This window comes from Rhinolophus hipposideros, assembly GCF_964194185.1.
Source record: "Rhinolophus hipposideros genome assembly, chromosome: 8".
In the NCBI taxonomy this organism is placed as follows: Eukaryota; Metazoa; Chordata; class Mammalia; order Chiroptera; family Rhinolophidae; genus Rhinolophus; species Rhinolophus hipposideros.
Window position 1 is genome coordinate 85597563 of NC_138054.1, and position 15296 is coordinate 85612858.

Below are 15296 nucleotides of genomic sequence, written 5' to 3' on the forward strand. Positions count from 1 at the left end.
CTTTCTCTCCTTCCTGACAGTCACTGTTAGGTGGTCGACGCCTCACCCAGCCACTTTCTCCTCGATATTTCCAACCAGTCCAGCCCACAGCCCTGTTCCTGGAGCAGCGCTGACAGCTTCGATGTTCTGCTTCTGACCCTGTTGGAAAGAGGCAGGGGGAGGGCTTGTGGGGCAGGGTTTCTAAAGCCTTCCGTGGTGTACAATGATGTCCGAGGCCGTCACGGTCACTCCCCACTCACTCACTGACCACCCCCCCGGAGGCACTTCCAGTCCTGCAGGCTCTGTTCATCCTGAGTGCCTTACACAGGCGAACCATTTTCTGTCTTTTGTACTGTACCTTTTCTATGCTTAGACATGTTTAGATATACAAATACCACTGTGTTCCAGTCGCCTGCAGTATTCAGTACAGTGACATGCTGTACGGGTTTGTAGCCTAGGTGTGCGGTAGACGGGACCATCCAGCAGGTGAGCAGTGGGCTGGACCATCTAGGTTGTATGTGTGCGCTCTGCCATGTTTGCAACAATGAAATAGCCGAATGATGCATTTCTCGTACCCTGTCATTAAGCAGCACATGATTGTAATAGTAGCAGCAGCAGCAATAATGAAATCAGCATTACTGATTTCATGACACCATGAATCAGGCACCCTTTCTAAACTTATCCAATCCTCACAGCCACCCTTCAAGAATGATTAGCCCCACTATCTCTGAGGCTCAGATAGGTTAAGTAACTTGCCTTAGGTTGCACAGGTGTAAGGAGCAGAGTCAAGATTCACAATCAAACCTAGCTGACTTTGAAGTCCAACCCCTGTGCCATGCACAACATCAGCTCCCTCAGGGCTGAGTTCCTGTGGGCTACTCCCCGGGCACGGTACACAGGCCGAAAATGAGCATCACAGTTTATCCTTGGAGACATTTCATCACAAAAGCACAGGGGGCAACAGGTGTGCATTTCTTTTAAAATGGCTTTTTAAAGAAGAATTTGATTCCAACAATAACTGTGCCTGTACTGTGTGCCAGGGGCTTTGGGGGACACAGATGTGTGAGACCTGCTTTTATAGCCCCGCAGGAAGACAGGTGACTCTTCATCAGAGGAGGGAAGCCAACATCAGGGTAAGAGCGAATGAGCGTTGAATGCCGACTCTGCCAGGCCCTCTGCTGAGCTCCGTCCACACATAATCACTTAATAGTTATTAGTTCTGTTTTGTAGATAAACAGAGAGGTAAAGTAACTTGCCCAAGGTCTACAACAAGGCAGGGAGAAAGTAAGTCTGATATAAAAACCCATGCTTTTAACCATTAAGCAGTACTGCTAAAGTGGGTCACGGATAATGAGGCTACAGAAATTCACTTTAAATGGGGCGGGCAGAGGAAAGATAAAGCAGCAGCTTTGCAGGGACTTGAAGTGAACACCAACTTTCCTTGGGTGGAGTTGGGGGTAGGAGGAGATTAAGGTATTCCAGGGGAAAGGGTGCAGCCTGGGAAATGGCAGAGCGATGGGGCTGAGGACATCTCCCACCTCTACTTCCTGCAGAGAAAAGAGGCAGCTTCTCCGTCTCCAACAGAAGAATGGGTGAATTTTATAAGACCTGCCACCTCCAGGCTCCTTGCGAATCCATTTACCTGTTGGTGAAATTAAGGAACGCAAACTCGTTCTGAAGACTCCGGGAGCCATCAACAGAAGGAGGAAGTTAACAAACCAAACGTCTTTTCTTTGGGAGCTTGATGCGGTGTCTTGCTCTAAGCCGGTGGCTGGCATGTGACCCTATTTAGAAGGTTGGCACCAGGGACCCAGTCTCGAGGCTCTAGCCAAATTCAATATGTCTGGGGAAAAGTGACAGCTCTGTAAGTTCCCCTCCAGGATAGTCTGGTACTTGTGGGAGGAGGGTAGCAGCCAGAGCTCCTGTCACCGTCAATTTAAAGCAACTTTGACACCATGGTCCTTCTCTAGGCTCTGGGATGAGCCACCATGGGCCTCTCAGCCTGGCAAACGAGGTTGAGCGCAAGTGCTGACCACCACCTGGCCCCAACCCGCCGGTCCAGCACTCCCTCAGCAACAGAAGAAGAATCTGCTACTATTGCCCAGATGCCAAGTGCATGCTGGGCTCATGCTAAATGCTTTGCATGGGTTAGCTCACTTGTTCTGCCAACCACCACACGTGGGAGGTACTATTCTCCTCCACTTTGTCCATGTTATCACCAAATACACTGAGGCACAGAGAGGGTGAGAAACTTGCCCCAGGTCTCACAGCTTATCCGTGGTGGCCCTGTGTACAGTCTCCTTATTCAGGCCTTCCTCATCCACGGGGGCAACAGAAAACCAGCCTCCCAGCCAAACTTAGCGAAAACCAAGGCAGGGCCAATCCCTGATATTAATGGCGGACCTGACGGTCCCACCCCTGAGGGTCCCGGGAGGGCACGAGGAGGAAGTTCAAGTGCGATGGCATAGCTGACCTTCCTGGGACCAGGAGCTCTTCCTTCTGAGGCTTAGCCCTGGGGCTGGGGAGGTGGGAGTGGAGGCTGCCGCACTGCCTGCTCCTGGTCAGGGAGCTGGCTGCCCACGAGGCTCCTGGGACCCTGGGCACCATCTGGACACAGCATTTGTCCTGGCAGAGCAGGCCGTTTGGGCACTGACTTGACTCATGTGTTTCCTCCTCCCCAAGAGGCATTGTTGCAGCAAAAAGAGGAGGGCGGAGGAGAGAACTTCGGAAGTCAGGGACCACGGAGGCCGTCTGAGCATCCACTCCCCCCCCATGCAGTGGCATTTCCAGTGTGCGTGCTGGACCAGAGGCTGCGTCCGTTATCGCACGTCTCCTACTTAATAGCTACCTAGACAAGTCAGTTCTTACCTCACTCAGCCTCGTCTGGAAGAGGGGAACTGTACCCGGATCTCCCTTGCTGGGTTGTTATGCATTACGAGCTCCAAGTTTTGAGTTTCAGGTATTTATTCATTCAACAAAACAGTAACTGCGCACCTGTCACGTGCCAGACTCATCTCTAAGTGATGGGGATAGAGGAATGACCAAAGCAGCCAGGAGGCCTTGTCCCATGGAGCTCACAGACAACCAGCCTACCAGAGACCATCCTACCGAATGTCAGGCTCGAGACGACGATGACGCTGGGGCTGGGTGCTGGGGAGTGCTGGGAGCCATGATTTCAAATATAGTGGTCAGGGAACACAGATATGGAAAAAAGCGATACCTGGGCAAAGATCAGAAGGAGGTGAGGGAGGGAAGGAGCCCTATGGGTATTTGGGAGGAGGCCATTCTAGGTCGAGGGAACCCACAGAACAAACACCCTGAGGCAGGAGACGGCCAGGCAGTTTCCAGAGACAGTAAGGCTGAAAACGCAGCGAGTGAATGCACTACAGGGCGTCACCCAGTGCCTGGCAGAGAAGAACTGCTCTAAATGTGTTAGCTGTCAGCTACAGACCTGTGGAGACAGGTGAACATCCACCCAGCTTTACAGAGGCCTGGGAAGGGCTAATTCAAGGCCACTCAAGCGGGGGGCAGAGAAAAATCTGGGGTCCAGCCAAGAGATGTTTTCTACTCGCTACCCTGTGTTTCTCAGAATTTGGGGAAAGGCATGTGGTAGGCAGAGTCGGCCCCCAAAGATAGCCAGACCCTAATCCCTGGAATTGTGACTGTTACTTTAAATGGCAAAGGGACTTCTTCAGATGTGATTAAGTTAAGCGCCTTGAGATGGGGAGATTAGGCAGGATTATCCAGGTGGGTGCAATTATTATTATTACAGTGTCCTTATAAGAGGGAGCAAAAAGGTCAAAGGAGGAAGTAGGAGATGTGACGATGGAAACAAGAGGCTGGCATGACGAGGAGGGGACAAACCCAGGAATGCAGGTGGCCCCTAGAGGTGGAAAAGACAAGTGCACGGACTCTCCCTAGAGCCTCCGGAAGGACCGGGCCTTGTCCACCTGCTGACTTGAGCCTACACAACTCCCTGTGGACTTCTGACCTCCAGAACATCCGGAGAATGAACTTGTGCTGTTTTCAGCCACCAAATTTGGGGTAATTTGTTACAGGAAACAAAAAGAGGCAGCATGCATGTTCACACCTTTCTATGGCACCTCAGATTTACCCAATAGTTGGTTTAGCTGGGCATAGTTCCTTAATCCTGATAAAAACCAACTACGTGGTGAATTTTGCACCCATGCCTCGTGTGGTCAGGTTGGAGGGAGGCTGGGCAACCTGGATTTCCTCTACCCCGTTTACATTTTAACCCAGGATTCTGCCAGTGAGCCAAGTTTGCACTTGAGCTGACTTTGCTGGGATAAAAACTATGATAAGAGGTAGGTTTGTATCCACAGGCACTCCGCTTTCCTGGTGGCTCACATTATAGTTCCCTCAGGCCCAAACCAGCAAGATGTTTATTTTGTGTCCTGCGATGAGGGGCTTTTAACCAAAACTAGAGGTGTGTTGAGGAGACAGACAGATCTCTGCGGGCCGACGAATCCTGCAGAAGCGAAGCCCTCCTGGTTTCCAGGCCTGTATCAGACCGGCCCTGATTCTGGAGATTAGGACGCAGTTTGAGAAAGTTGATCCTGCCCATATCTGGAGATTTTCTTTTTTAGCCACAGTGACGAGACTGCCATGGAAGCAGTTCCCAAACCTTCTGCCAAGAGCTCTTTTGGAACACAGCTGACCTTGTCCAGCCCTCTCCCACCACCTCCTTTCCCTTTCTACCTCCGATGTCTACTTGAACCATTTTAGCAAGAGCTGCTTTCTGGAGTTCCAGGTTTCCCCCGACTTCCGATTTTCAGGAAGTCACTTGTCACATCCAGTTCTTTTTCCAACTGTTACATTTTGGAATTATAGCAACAACAGTGAATATTCTCCTAAATGCCAGGCATTGTGCTGGGTGCTTTCCATGCATTTATTATTATTATTAATAATATTTTATTTGTAAAATTTAGTATATTTTATTTATCTTATAAAATATTTATTCATGATTATCCCCATTATTTATTTAATATAATTATCATAATAATTGTCTAATATAATTATTATTTATTACCACATTTAAATTTCCCAAGGATCCTAATGAGAACGTTTCTAGAATAATCTCCATTTCACAGATGAGGAAACTGAAGTTCAGAGAAGTTAAGATACCTGCTCAAAGTCACACACAAATGGCACAGCAAAGATTCAAACTAGGTACATCTGACTCCAGAGCTAGCATGCTTCCAGTCCCCTTCTCCCTCTGCCTCCCAGCCCCCCACCCCATGCACATGGAGCGCCCCCTCCCCACACCCTGGCTGCTGGAAGCCCTCCCAAGGCCGAGGCAACCTCAGTCTCTGTGTCAGGAGGTAGAATTCCTTGTTTTCCTTTGTGTCGTTTCCCCTCCATAAAAACCAACTTTCCCCGTGTGAGTCACTCAGGCTCCTGCGTACCTGATACTCATCTGGACGTATTGTAAATAATTGACACTGGAATGTTTAATCATAAAACTGGAATTAAGGTTAAAACGGGGCAGCCTCCAGGAGACGGGGAGGAGAGTAAGAGCCCGGGAGTCGCGGGATTGCTTTGGGGGGCTGGGCACCTCTTTCACATTGGGAAATGCAATGAGAACCCCTCTTGACCGAGTGCTTACGGCCTCCACGGCATGGCCAGTGCTTCCAACATCTTCTCCACTGTTACTTCCCAGCAGCCTGTGGCAAGTGCTATCGTAACCCCCACTTTACAGAGAGGTCGAGGCACAGTCTGAGTGAGGGTTGGAACGGAATACCCCTCTGTCCAGTGGTGACTAGAACAGGCAGTATCGCCCTCATAGAGATGTGGAATGAAGGTTTCATCCGTGTTAAGTGCACAGCACTGGGAATACAGTAAATGCCAAGATATAGCAAGCACATCAAGGGAAGGATGACATTTGGATAACCCAAACCCTAACCGTAACCCTAACCCTAAAGCTCCTGGGAACTAAAAAAGACTCCTTTTGCTTTCTTTGCAGCCAACATGTGGCCTCATCGTCTACAGTTAAGCCCCGGAGATACTCCTGGGGTACAAATGATTTCTCAGGGGCTTCAGAGGGTACATCTCGGCTGCCCTTCCTCTCTACCATTCTGGTCTGTAAAAGTCATTCAGGGCCCAGCTAAGTGCTGGAAAATGTGAAGACCTCCTTGGAGAAGCTCAGAGACAGGTGTCTGGGGTGAGATGTCACCTCCAAACACAGCTTATCTCCTGAGTTTTGATTCTTCTACCTGAGCTGGAGGGAGAGAAAGAAGAGAAGGTGGTGCCAGCTCACTCGCCTGATAGTCTAGGTAAGGTGGTTTTACCTGCTCATGGGTCCCAACATCCACTCTTCCCTTCCTTCATCGTAAGAAAATTGATGCTCAGCTTCTAGTGGTTTCTCAGAATAAAGAGAGCCTGACCCAGCCTCTTGGGCAGCTAGCTGTGCCACATGACTAAGTTCTGGCCAATGGGATATACGAGTAAGCAGAAGTGTGTATCAGGGAGGACATTCGGGAAGGGTTCTTAAGTGGAAGGGACATGACATGTCTTTTTTTTTTTTTTCACCATGTCCTCCTTCCTATTGGCTGTAGTACAGATATAATGGCTGGAGCTCAGCAGCCTTGAAGGAGCATGAGGTAGAGGCAAGCAGAGCAATATGATAGAAGGAGTCTAGGTCCCTGGTGATCACAGAGCTGGCCTCCCAGCCCTACACCGCTGACATCCGGACTCTGTTTACACAGGAGAAGAATAAAGGTTGATTTTATTGAATCTACTGTTACTTAGGGATTTTGTCACCTAAACCAGCCCAGGCCTGGTGAAGAGTAACAGCGAATTTGTTATTATTCATAAGACTGTCTGCTATGCCAAGGACAGTGCTGAAAGCTTTACCTATATGACCTTATTTAATCATCACAAGAACTCCAAGAGCCAGATGGTGTTACCCCATGTTATAGATGAGGAAACTGAAGTCCTGCTCAGAGCCATACAGTAAGTCCCCTTGAGCATACTCTCCCACCCTGTTGTTAAGAAAAGATAACCAGAGAGAGGGTGTGGCAGACTGACCCTTAAGGTGGCCCTATGGTCCCCACCTACTGGTGTTTTCACCATCTGTGTGTGACCCTCTGCTTGAGTGTGGGAGAGACCTGTGCCTTACTTCTGGCCAAGAAAATAGGGCAAAAGGGACAGGATGAAGGTGATTATATTACACAGACCAGAAGGCTGGCTGTGGGCAATTGCAGCTCTGTGAGGTAAAGGCACAAAGTTTCAGAGCTGGAGGCCCTTTGGTGACAGAGGCACGCATGGGTCAGGAAGTGAAGGACCATGGCAGTAAAAGGCAAGGACCCTGGTACTGGCGTCGGCTCCTTCACGTAACTAGCTGTTCCTTACACCCCGCAGAGTCATATTTCCTCACCTGTAAAATGGCAATAATGCCATCTTCCCGAAGAGATAATACACAGAGAAAATGTTCGTCTGGGGAGCACTGGTCAGGATGCAGTCTTTGCAGGAACAGGCTTTCCAAGAGCCTGAGCCAGACGGAAAAGAGGGCATCCTGATAAGGAAGCCGAGATGGGCTCCTTAGGCAGAGAGGCCAGGAAGCCAGAAGCACAGCTTCTGCACAGTCCAGAGGTTCCAGAAGGAGGTGCAAACAGGGAGTGGCCACCGTCAGCCTCAAGCACCCTAGACAAGTTCAAAGGATGCTGTCAGACCCACCCAGCTCCCACTCCTGGTGCAAGAGCGCCCTGATTTCCATTTGCAAGGGCCTCTCATTCTCAGTCCAGGGATTTGGCCCTAACTCTGGCTCCAGGGGTGGCACCTGCATTCCTAGGCATTCCACGCCCCTGGGATGGTTGCCCTGAGAGCAAAGGAAAAATGGAGTGGGGGAGGCGAGAAAAAGGGAATAAAATAATAACCACAATAATAAAACAAGACAGGGGTCCTACATGGACCACTGATGGTGATATGGTACAAAGTAAGGGCTGGATTAACCCAATCTTCTGAGCTGAGGCCCAGGACCTCCAGTCACCACCCCACAAAGAAATACTGGTTCCCTAATTCCACAACAACCCAGCCAGAGGAAGCCACAGAGCTGAGTGTGGCCAGTGTAATCCCAAGGTGGACATGGTAGTAATGGACTGATAGCTACTGAGTGCCACTGACTGGTGACACCCAGCTCCCTGCCTGAATTTGCTTTCTGCAAGAGTTACGCTGTTAAGGGGCCAGCCCGGTGGCTCAGGCGGTTAGAGCTGCATGCTCCTAACTCCGAAGGCTGCCGGTTCAATTCCCACATGGGCCAGTGGGCTCTCAACCACAAGGTTGCCAGTTCGATTCCTCGAGTCCCGCAAGGGATGGTGGGCTGCGCCCCCTGCAACTAACAACAGCAACTGGACCTGGAGCTGAGCTGTGCCCTCCACAACTAAGACTGAAAGGACAACAACTTGACTTGGAAAAAAAAATCCTGGAAGTACACACTGTTCCCCAATAAAGTCCTGTTCCCCTTACCCGATTAAAAAAAAAAAAAAGAGTTACTCTGTCATATACAATAGCCACTAGCCATGTGTGGCCATTGAGCTCTGGAAATGTGGCCAGTTTGCACTGAGATGTACTGTAACGGTGTAAAATATACAGCAGATTTCAAAGCTTTCGTAGGACAAAAGAATAGCTCATTACCATTTTTAATTGATTCCATACTGCAACGATATATTTCAGATGCATCGAGTTAAATAAAACACGATTCATTTTGCCTACTTCTTTGTACTTGTAAAAAAATGTGGTTACCAGGAAATTTAAAATTACACTGGGGCTTGCATTCTATTCCTATTGGATAGCTCTCCAGGGTCAGAATTTTTGTCGGTTTTGTTCTCTGTTTTCTCTGAGTTCTAGAACAGGCCTGGAACATGCCAGAGGAGAGTAATAAATGAAGACTGACTAGCACAACATAGTGGTATTGTGGAAAATACACGGATTTTGGAATCTGTCCGACCTTGGTTTAGTCCTGTATGCCCCTGGCAATGTCCTTTACCTCATGAGCCTCAGTTTCCTCATCTGTAACAGGACGATGCTGCTTCTGAGGATCCAGGGACATAACCACCTACGCCAGGTCTGGCACAGAATGGGCACAGAATGGCACAGAATGGGCTGCTGTTGCCACGTGTGTGGGAAACCTGGGGAGATGTGAAGGCCGGAGGCCTCTGCCGAGAAGCTGTTGCGATTTTGGGGTATGAGAAGGATAAACCCACGCTAGGCACCAGGCTGTGGCCTCAAGCGGCTGCTACGAGGTTTATCCCCAAACAGAAGTGCCTCTATGATCCCACTGCCAGAACCAAGCCAGTCCCCCATTCAGACAGGCATGGCCCCTTGGAGAGGGAGCCTCAGAGCCGGAGTCGGCTGTGATGAAGGACCAGGGGAGGCACGTTCCAGGACCAGGGGAGGTCCCTAATTTAGGAACCCCCAGCGAGAGGGCTCCGACTGTCCTGTGGGGCTTCTCAGAGTCCTTTTCCAGAGAAGAAATGACTGATGAAGAGTGTATTGGCATTTCAGGTGCTCTATAGAGGGACATGGAGTCCGGGAGCAGGGGGCGTGGCTGTCGTAACACCCAGCAGAGGTTTCTGGGGCCAGGTGGGCTGCTCCGGACCAGTGACTGTTCACCACCTGCCTGTTACCAGATGACAATCTGATAAACGCCACGGACCCTGTCCCGAGAAGGGCTGTAATCCTTTCCTGTTGCTGCTGTGACAAATTACCACAAACTTAGTGGCTCAAAGCAACACAGAGTCACTCTCTTACAGTTCTGGAGGCCAGAAGTCTGAAATCAAGGTGTCAGGGCTGCATTCCTTCTGGAGGGTTCAGGAGAGTATTCTCCCCGTGCCTTCTCCAGCTTCGGGAGGCTGCCTGCATTCCTGGCTCCATCTTCAGGGCACTTTATTCCTACCTCTGTTTCCATCGTAACATCTCCTTCTCCCTTTTATGAGGACTCTTGTGATGAAATGATGCCCGTCTGGGTCATGTGACTCTTTTTACCCTAGAAGGTGACATAACAACCACTGGTTCTGGGATTGGGAGGTGGACATTTGTGTGTGTGTGTGTGTGTGTGTGTGTGTCATTATTTATTAACAATTTCACTATCCAGCCTACCACAAGGGTGCTAGGTACAATCCTGCACAATTTCGGGAGATTACTGGCCTTCCACGACTGTCTTTCAGGATAAGAATCCCCACTCTGGTACCTAACAGCAAGGCTCTTGGAGATTCAGGTGTATCTGGATATAGACAATGTGTGTCAGGTTACAAATTGGGGGGATTGCCCATTTTACAAAAGAGGACCTTTTGTTTTCAAAAGCATGCATCTTTAATTCATGGTAAGAACAGTGAACACGCATTGACTGCTTACTCAGAGCCTGGACTATCTCATTTAATCTTCAAGAAGACACTACCATCATCCCCATGTTACAGATGCAGACAGTGAGGCCCAGCGAGGTTACGTAACTTGCCCAAAGTCTTGCATTAATAAGTATCAGAGTGAGACGTGAACCAGATGGTCTGAGTCCAGAGTCCCTCTAAAATCCCGCTTTTCACCTACCCCAAGCCATGCCTTAAAAAGAATGAGTTTTTTAAATGTCTACACATTGCTTCCATGGACAAGATACTCCTTTGTCCAATGTCAGAAGCAGAAGTTTGCTCATGGCAGAGATGGAAGGGGTGAGGGGCTGTCCCAGACCACTCAGTGGCAAAGACAAACGAATACTAGAGTCTTAAGGAACCTGCCCGGAAGCCGAGGGTCAGGGCTGAGTGCCGACCCTCTGCCTTCCCACCACCCAATTCAGCCCCTGTGACTCAGGGCTCACAGGGCTGCCTGGAGCCCTGTCTCAGGCCCAAGGACTGCCCCTGCCCCTCTCCGAGTGGCCACAACACAGTGTTGGAGGTTGAGATTCAATCCCCGTGCTCAGAGCCACTCCTGGGCCCAGGCCCCGAGCTGGACACTTTTGCACGTTATCTCTGTAGCCCAAATCATCAAAACGCTCCTGGCTGCTCCCGTGTCCCCCCTGTAAGAGGACGGAAGGAGGCTGAAGACAGTGACCAGTCAGAGACCACATGCTCTAACCGGCGCTGCCTAGATTCAAACCCATATCGTCCGCCTGGAAGCCCCACAGCAGGTGTCATGATTTCCGGTGTGTGTGGGTGTTCCAGTCGTGTCCCCCATCCCTCAGGCAGGGAACTATGCCACACAGTCTCTCCGCACCGGGCGCCTGGACAACACAGGAGTTTATTAAATATCTGAGAGGTTGGATCCCTGATCTACCCAGCAGAGTGTTTACATCTACACATCAGCTGAGGAATCGTGACTCCACACATTTTGGCACAGAATAGGATAACTGAAGCCACAGCGGGTGAGGGTCAGCAACGGTCCAGGTTGCTCCCTGGGCCGGGAGAAACTTCAAGGCTGACCAATGACATCTGCCATGTAGTCACAGAATCACAACAACAAATAACAATAAAGATGATGATGACACAATAGCTGCTATTTCCTGAGTGCCCCCGACAAGCTGGGCATGGATGGATGTTGTTGCCCAGTGAGGGTGGGCCTTGGGGAGCACGAGCAAGGCTGCCAAACTCTGGTTTGCTGCCTCCCTCTAGGCATTCCTTCCACAGACATTAACTGGGCACCCACAACACGCCCCGTAGTAGTCGAGGGGCTGGGGGAAACTGCAACGAGCATCTCAGAGAAACCACCAACGCTAGACACCCTGCAGGTATGTCCTCTTTACGAAAAATCCAACATCAATAGGAAAATCCCACACAGGTAATCTGGGGGATGCTTATCATTATCGCAGAAGAAGTTGTTCAGAGCTTATTGTACTAGTCACTCCCAAGGATGGTCATTGGGGGACCCAGGGGATGGGCCACGTTGGGCTGGGCGAGCCAGGTTGCCCATGGCTACCTGGCCCAGTGTGTAGGGCTAAGTGGCCGTCCTGGGTGCCGGTCCAGGATCCAGGTCCCCTTCTCCAGGCTCTAAGCCTGGGTATGACCAGACCTAGCCAGTGAGATCTTTCTATTTCCCAAAAGGCGGGCCCAGCCCAACCAGAACCAATTCAGTTCTTCACTGTGGAGGAAATGCTAGGGGTGGAGGGGGGGGCATCGCTGCCTTCCCTGCTGGGTTTGCTGAAGGACAGGAAGTAGCCCAACTGCTGGTGGCCATCTGGTCCTCACAAGGCTCTCAGAGGAGGGAGCCAGCATGGAGGAAATGAGGGCTGAGGTGGGAAGTGAACTGGACCCCAGGGGACACCACTTAAACCCATGAATCCAGCTGGACCTACCAGTGTTTCAGTTGTATGAACTAATCATACCCTCTTTTGTCTCATTAAAAAAATTAAAATAATGACTAAAACGAAACAAAAGTACCAGTTGCCCCCAACCCTCCCTTTTCTGAGGTGAGCTCGGTGCTGACAGAGGGGTAGCAGCAGCTACCTGTCCCCCGTCCTCTCAGATTGCATAGTCGGGCATTCCGAAGCGGGGCTGAGTCAAGGCCTGATTTCCAAGCTATTGGGTCTCTTTCCTCCACCGGGATGTTTTGAGCATGACTGTTTGGGTCCCTCACTAAGAGAGGCCTGTGGCCGTGGCAGTGACTGAGGAAGGACACAGTCAGAGGGCTGTGACAGATGGCCAATCTCTCCCTGGGCCACCACCATGCCAGCCGAGAGGTAGTGTCATAAATCACTGGGATGGGAACGCCTCTAGGCGATTAGCTGGAATTAGAGGGCGGAAGAGCCAGGCCTGCCCTTGAAAACGTTATTGCCAAGGTTAAAAGTACATCTAGCAAGCAGATGCACACCCAGGAAAAGGGAAGGAAGAAGGGAGTGCATTGGAAGGGCACGTGGGGACTGGCAGACAGCCCGAGGGGACACCATCTCTCTCCCCCATGGCCTACGTACTGTGCTGGGCATGGAGCTAGCCGTCAGCAGCACTCTACCCTCAGCCTTGCATGACCAAGAGGGGCAAAAGAAGGAAAAACTAGGAGTAGTGACATATTGGGGAGAGAAGGCAGGAAGGAACAAGGCGGCATCAACAATCCAAAGGAGGGAAAAGTTAGCAAAACTGGAGAGGACACGGTGACGGCATCGGAGGAGGAAGAAATGAGTACAGAGGATGAAAGCGGGAGGAATGAAGACCGAGTCCCTAATACCTAATGAGGCAAGGGAGGGACTGAGGGGCGGGTGGGGGCAGATATTTTGGAAGGGTGGGTGACTCTGGCACTGGGCCCCACGCTCCCACTGGACAGCTGCCAAGCCTTTGTGTCCCAGCAGCTATCACAGGGGCTGGCCCTGCGTAAGGTTTGTGCACACAGGTAGGCCAAGTCACAGAGAGCCCCAGAGCGGGGTTGCCAGGCCGCATGCCTGCCAGCCTCCAATCATCCCAGTGGTTGTCCAAGCACAAAGGGGAGACAGCAAGCAGGGCCTTGGGGAAAGGCCATGCCCCAGGAGGGCCCACCACCTCCTACCTAATCCAGGCCAACCTCACACCTCATCCAGGTACACACCACAGACACCTCCTCCCCGGCCTCCCGGCCAGCCCTCTCTACATTGCTTTCCAATGTCGAGGGTTCTTTCCAAAAGGCAAATGTGATCACACCACCCTCACTCAAGATCCCTCCATGGCTCCCCATCACCCCCAGGAATAAAGTCCTGCTCATAGGCTCTTCCAGACCCTGGCACCCACCTGCTGTGCCCCTCAGGACTGGATTGATTTCCATGCATCATCTCATTTTATCCTCCCCATAACCCTACCTCTCACCCCATTCTACAGACAACTTAACTGAGGCTGGGAGAGGGGAAGTAACCTCTGCCAGCTGCCCATATTGGCAGAGTCACTGTCCTCCTCACCTGGGCTCAAAATCCATGTCATCCATGACTCCTGGCTCTGCCTGGGAAAGACGGCCCTGGCTGAGAACCACTGCTCTAGACTATTGGTTTAATTTTTTTTTTTTAAGAAGCACATGTAATAATTTATATTAAGATTATTAAGAATATCCAAATTCAACACCTCAGCAAGTGTTGTGAATTCTACTTGCCCAAAGATCTCAAATAAACCTACTTCCGGCCTCTTCTGTTGCTACCACCGCCACCTGGGTGACTGCTCAGCCTCCTACCTGGTCTCCCTGCTGTTGTCCTTGCCCCAGCAAGTCTCCACATAGCAGCCAAAATGAGCTTCTAGAAGCATCCTTCGGTGATGTCACTCCCCTGCCTGGCTTCCTACTGTCCTGAGAGTAAAACCCAAACTCCCCACCTGCCTTTAGGCACTCTGCCCTCTGGACCCTGGCTCCCTCTGCCTTCTTCCAGTCCTCGCCACTCAGAGTGTGGTCCACGGACCAGCAGCCTTGGTAGCTACCGAGCTGCTGAGAAAAGCAGAATCTCATGTCCACTTAGATCTCCTGAATCAGAACCTGTATTTCCACAGGTGCTTATCCAAGTCTGCAAAGAGCTGCTCCAGTCCACCCCAACCCCACCTGGTGCTCCAGCCCCTCTATCCCTCATCATCAGCTCCTTCTCATCTGTCACTTAAATGTTACTATCACATTGAGGTGTCCCAAACCAGACATTTGCAAGTAGTTGCCACGGGGTTCTGTATCTTGGAACAGATACAGAACATAGCTGGTTTTGGACACAGCTTTGATGGGAGCTTGGAGCCATCCTGTTCATGTTATATTTTGTTTCTCTCTCCCCATGTCTCATACAGGAGCTCTACAAGGCCAGGTACAGGGCAGACAGCACCAGGCACAGAGAAGGCACTCTGCAAATATTTTTGGAATTAATAAGAGCCACAAGTATGGCACCCTTACGATGTGGCAGAAAATTTTCTTTACATGGATTATCTTGTTTATCCTTCATGAAACCTATGAGGTGAGAGAGCTACAAAGTACGATAATCACCACTTTACAGATGAGGAAATAGAAGACATGACACAAGGGCTCAGAGCTGGTAATAGGCAGAACAGGGGTTCCACCTGGAGCCAGGCAGGGCAGTGATCTGGCCTCCGTGACTATACCCACGGTCACTGAGCAAGCCTGGCCTCTTATTCTTAAATCAAACAGCAGTTTATACACACAAGAGGTGCTGGACAATGCAAAGAATTTGCTAGTGAATACTTCCACAAAATAAAGAACTGTGTTACTGGGACTCACGATCCCTTCATGTGTTTTTCGGGTAAATCATATTTTTGTATTTGGAATCTGTGTCAGTGAGGTCTGTCCATCCATATGTTCCCAAAGACTGTTGCTATAAATCATTGTACCTCCAGAAACAAGCCCAACGGGGAAGACAATGAGGGGCGGCCGCTCAAGCT

At 50.5% G+C, this 15296-nt stretch overlaps 1 protein-coding gene across 4 annotated transcripts in view; it reads right to left on the reverse strand.

Annotated features, from left to right (window-relative positions):
* TMEM51 (transmembrane protein 51) overlaps positions 1-15296 on the reverse strand; it is a 55870-nt gene that overhangs the window by 15020 nt on the left and 25554 nt on the right. Inside the window, exon 1 of one of the 4 annotated variants that reach the window (XM_081055801.1) lies at positions 6288-6375. The exons of 2 other annotated variants lie outside the window; for them this stretch is intronic. The gene's annotated coding sequence lies outside the window, so the exon portion shown is untranslated. Of the gene's footprint in view, positions 1-1621; positions 1731-6287; positions 6376-15296 lie in introns of those variants that run through there. One more of the 4 variants, XM_081055800.1, reaches the window with a different exon arrangement.